The sequence below is a fragment of the Cicer arietinum genome, chromosome 1 (assembly GCF_000331145.2).
Source record: "Cicer arietinum cultivar CDC Frontier isolate Library 1 chromosome 1, Cicar.CDCFrontier_v2.0, whole genome shotgun sequence".
In the NCBI taxonomy this organism is placed as follows: domain Eukaryota; kingdom Viridiplantae; phylum Streptophyta; class Magnoliopsida; order Fabales; family Fabaceae; genus Cicer; species Cicer arietinum.
The window spans coordinates 43,681,350-43,687,133 of NC_021160.2; the positions used below are offsets into that span (position 1 = coordinate 43,681,350).

The window sequence follows — 5,784 nt, forward strand, 5'->3', positions numbered from 1 at the left end:
TAAAAAAAACAAGGTTTAAATATGTTTTTGTTCCCTATAGAAAAATTAGCTAAAACATAATAACTAATTAACTTATAACTCAAAAACAAATAACTTTAACAACTTACTTGAAACACTACTCTTAATAGTTCCCCAAAAACTATGTGGAAAAGACCAGCTCCAAACCATCATATATAGCTCAAACAAAGTTCTCTACTCTTAATAGTTCCCCAAAAACTATGTGGAAAAGACCAGCTCCAAACCATCATATATAGCTCAAACAAAGTTCTATCATTGGAATCGTTCATACCCTTAAGATATAAAAATAGTTAAAATAATCACAAAACATTTCTCGACAAAAGTTATCGTACCATTTGAGTTTTAGATTGCACTATCTCTATTGTGGACCCCTCAAGCAACCCATAAATAATGTCAAATAAATCAATGGTTCTTTCTATCTTTATGTGTTTTGTGTTTTAATAATTAGACCAAATAGACAATTGATCCTAATTGTAAACTATTAATAATAATAATAATAATAATAATAATAATAATAATAATAATAATAATAATAATAATTTTTATTATTTTTATTATTTGATTTATCAAATTATGATAATTAAATAAAAAGTTTAATATAAGGGAGAACACATATGGTGTCAACACTCAGTACATTAAAATAACAATAACAATAACAATATAATTTTTTACATCTTTTCAAAAATAAATATAATTTATACTTAATAAATAAATATTCAAATTTTGACTAAAATAGTTTTTAATAAGATTTTATTTATATTTTAGTAAAACTTCAAATTATTAAAGCAACATTTTCTTGAGAATCAAAGAATTAAACTAAATAAAATAGTTCATTTTTGTGTGTTAGCATATAGACATTCACAATATTATATAACTTGGTTGGTTCAAATAAATAATAATTGTGGGCCTTGCAAATGACAAGTTATTCATAATTTTTAAAATACATATATTATTAAACACATATAATTGTTAAAATAGGATTATTTTAAACAAAAAGAGCTAATTTCATATGAGCGCCCATGGCCTAATGGATAAGGCGCTTGACTTCTAATCAAGCGATTGTGGGTTCGAGTCCCACTGGGCGTGTTTATCTTTCTTTATTTTTGTTTTCACTTTAGTCAAATCCAATAAATTTATTCATAGTCTACCTAACATATATGTTTTATTATTCTACAATATTATATGTACTATTTTTACCTAACTTTATTAAACAATGTTAACTTTTTTTTTTCAAAAAAAAAATTGCCTCCATAAGTAATGTTTTCTATTTCAATCGTATTTTTTATTTTAATCTTTTTTATATTCTAAGTTAATAGTGTATAACTATAGAAAGTTTAATTTTTAGATAACATTAGCGTAAATTTAGGTATCATAAGCTTACAATCAACCAAATGAATAATTTAATTGTAATTAAAGTTAAATATTTTTAATTATTCAATAATTATGTTTGACCACCAATGTATAAAATTCTTACACCGATAAAATATAATTTAAATTCAAATACAAATAAGTATGTGTAATGGTCAGATGTTATTTTTCATTTGTAATAAAAATAACAAGTAATTAAAATATAGTTTGAGATACAGATCAAACTTTGTCCTTTCTTTTATGAAGAAAAGGATAATTTTGACACTTAATCTTTCAATATAAACATAAATTAGAAATGTTATTGTTATAGAAAAATATTAATGCTATAATTGTTAGATTAATTATTTAATTAATTAATTAAATGTTGAAAATACATTATTGGTTCTATACTTTCTTTTCTTCCTACTAAAGATGCCGTTCGTACTAGTGTCCTATCAAAGAGGTGGAAAAACCTATGGAAATTTGTCACAGAACTTAGTTTTCAACATAGAAACCTATGGAATTGGTTTTGAAAAATTGTATTATCACTTTTCGTATGTTACATAAGTTTTTTAAGAGTGTTAGAAATGCAATGATGGTTCTTGTTTATTATTGCATTTGTAAATTTGAGTGGGAGAATGTACTAAACTGTATACAATTTTAATAAAATAATTCTTTTACATATTCTGTTTATTTCACACTCATAACTTTTCAATTTTATCTAATCTTTAATATTAACATTACATAAGCTTTAATTGTAAATTCAATTTTAGTTTACATCTTAGGTATTTTTGCGTAAGTGTATGATGAAGATGTTGATGTTGCACATGATTTTTTTATTAGCGTATGATGAAGATCTTGATGTTGCACAATAAGAACCACATCGTGGGAGATAAAAAAAAAACAGAGATAGAGAATTTAAATAATATAATTTAAACATAAGAATATAGCATTAAAGCTTCAAAATCGAAGAAAAAACACGACTATTGTTTAATGAAAACCAAACACTAAATTATGTAAAATTTCTTAGAATACATATTGTTGGGTGGGCTCACTCCTCAAGTGGAACCCACCAATTTTACTAGTATTATTATTATTGTTGAAAAAAAAAGAAAAAAATATATTTTAATGGGCTTGGCCCACTTGAAGGTAATAAAATGGATTTAGAAATCCCTAAGAATACACAGAAAAACAACGGAAGAACGGTTGTCAGATAAGAAAAATAAGGGTTTGGTTCCGGTGGTGGTAACAGGTGTGTATCAAACTTGCTCCGTTTGATCTACAAAATTAGTATGATATTCCTACCACTGAGTCTGTTACTTTAATATATAATTTGAGTAGTTTTATCTTCTCTGAAAGTTACTTTGGCATACCCACTTTAGTAGAAGGTTGTTATAGGATTGTTATTGTTGATTAATATTCCCTATTGTTATTAGGAAGACTCTTTGTGTACCAATTAATTATTATAGTGGAAGTTTTACTGGACTAGGTCCTGTGGTTTTTATTCTCTCAATTTGAGAGAAGTTTTCTACGTTAAAAATTGCGTTTGTCTCATATTTAATTTTCTGCCAATTATTTTTGCTCTATGGAATTGTATTTTCTGTTTGGCCATTTATCTGCACAGGTGGGGAAAAAATATTCCGCATTATTGAGATAGTTATCGCTAATTATCTCTGGTTTTTCCCAACACATATGTTTTTTTCAAACAATTTCGACTCAAATATACTCACACTCTCCATAACAAATAATTGAACTACATCTCACAACACTCTAACACAAGAGTATAAGAGAAAGAAAAAGAATCAAATACAAACTTAAAGTGTTTATGACTAGTGCACCTTATAATGAAGAACTATAGTCATATGTATAGGTTCGCCTTTCCTTTACAAAACTGAACAATGTGAGACTATTTCAACATATATAATTTCAATCAACTCCAATGATCTTCACCTAGATTGAAAATGATACATCTTTTGCTTCTATTGTTTATACTGACATTCATAGTTCAAAAGAACTATCATACTTCACCATAAAAAGTATGTTTCAGTTGAAGCTAAACGACTCCACGAATTTCTACTTGAAGCTAAACCACTTAAACAATTTTCACTTGAAGTTAAAATATTCCTAGAATTTTTACTAGAAATTAAAACACTTGAATAATTTCTTCTACATGTCAAAAACAAAAGTGATAATTTATGGTGCAACTTTCATGTTGACTTTCTTAAAAGTTTCTTCTACAATCAATATAATGTCACAACACACCTTGCATCAATGCCTCCCAATGTCCATGTGTAATCCTGATTATATAAGCACACATCTTTGGCTTGAATTTTACATGACAAATGAAGTGTGTGGGACTAGCAAGGTTGTTAATGGAGGATTGTGATGGTTTTTGTTTCTTGTTGCGGCAAGAGGTTTGAATGTCATGTTATCGTCAATAGTAAATTTGAGGTTGTTTCTATGGTTTTCAGGTGGGTTGATGATTCAAAATTTGGGGCATCTCATATGTAATTTGTTGATGACACATTGATTATAGGTGACAAAAGATGGAGAAATATTAGAGCTATTAAGGCTATGTTGCTACTTTTTAGCTAATATCAGGATTAAAGGTGAATTTTCATAAAAGTTTGTTGGTTGGTCATAATACAAATAGATCTTAGCTTGAGGAAATTACAAGTACGCTTGATTGTAAGGTTATCACAACTTTGTTTAAATATTTGAGGTTTCTTTTTAGTGATAATCCTCAAAGGTTGGTGTTCTGGAATCCTATTGTGGATAGTATTTAGAAGTATTTGTCCATTTAGATGAGTTGTAATCTTTTCGTGGGCATCACTTGGTTCTTTTGAAATCTATCATGTATGCATTGTTAGATTATTTCTTGTCCTTCTTCGAGGCTCTTGCAGGTACTATTTTTAAAATTGAATCTTATTTAAAATCTTTGTTATGAGGTGAGACTGAGGAGATCTGTAAGATTCATTACCATTCGTAAAATTGAATCCTTATTTAAATTTTTTTATGGGATGAGATTGAGGAGACCCATAAAGTTCATTGGGTAAAATGGAAAAAGGTTTGTTTGTCTAAAGAGAAAGAGGGTTTGGGTTTGAGAAATTTGAGAGCGTTTGATTATGTCTTGTTAGAATGGATGTGGAATCATACAAATTGCAGCAGATACACAAGCAAAACAACTTATTACTAATCATTACTTAAACACTAAAAAAACACATTCAAACAATTCAATAACAACTTATTTCCGTATAAAAGATGACTTATAAATCCCACAATATTAATATTATTAAATATTAGACATCCCAAGACATCAGATTTACTCCTAAAATCATATTATTATTACAAGAAAAAGAGACAATTGAAAAATAAACACAACTACACAAATAAATTCCAAACTACTTTAGATTTTATTAAAATAATTAAAGTAAATAAAGCTAATTGAAATTCAAAGAGAAATACCAATTGCAAAGCCCTTTAAATGTATATAATCCTAGATATTCTTTTTAATTATTCATCAGGAGCAAGAGAAACAGTGAACTTACAAGAATCCTTCAATCCCATATGTTTAAGCTTATTAACCACTATTTTGGAGGACCACAAAACTTCTACTTCTTCTAAGCTTGTAAAGGATTCCACACTAGGGAGATTGGTTGAGAATTCACACCTGTTGGTGACCAAATGTCTAAGTTGATGCATTCCACCTTTGCCCAAATTCCAACTCACACAATTCAGGCCTTTCATCTTAAGCACTAGCAATTGTGGGAAACATCCAGACTTAGTGCATTCTAGTTCAAGTTTTGTAAAGTCACCTGAATCTTTTCCTGAAATTTTCAAGTATCTTAGTTTGGGAAGGCTTCCCAAAGCACTCACAAGTTTAGACAAGTAAAAGCATTTAACCAGTGTTACTTTTGTAATGTTTGGTGGGAATCCTTCTACACTCGTTAGAGTGTTTTTACCAAAAAATATTTTGAGCCTATTTAGACGACTTAAGCACCCAAGCTTTCGTATATATTCAATAGGATTTTGGATATCCTAACTGGAGAGACAATCAACTCCCAATTTTCTTAAACCAGGGAACTTATTCTTTTCCAATTGTTGCATAGTATTGTGTTTAAGACAAACTCTTGAAAGTGTTTGGACATTTGGTAAAGATTTTTTTCCCTGGAATATTGGGAAGTTTTGTTTCTGAACCTGCCATATATAGATGCCTTAACCTCTTAAGCTTCCATATTCCATCAGGTAAGCCACTTACATTTGCATTCCTGAGGTCTAGTGTTTCTAGATTCCATAGTTCATATATAGATTTTGGAAACTTGAATGTGTCACTATCTCTTGTTCCTAAGTACCTTAAATGAATTAAATTCTCAAGTTCGCCAAACACACCTTTAGAACCTTTCATTTTCCCCACATCCA

General features: G+C 28.6%; 1 non-coding gene across 1 annotated transcript; it reads left to right on the plus strand.

Moving 5' to 3' along the window:
• Positions 1-1,031: 1,031 nt before the first annotated feature.
• Positions 1,032-1,104, plus strand: TRNAR-UCU (transfer RNA arginine (anticodon UCU)). Its single transcript has one exon. It is a non-coding gene; the product is annotated as a tRNA-Arg (tRNA).
• Positions 1,105-5,784: the final 4,680 nt, after the last annotated feature.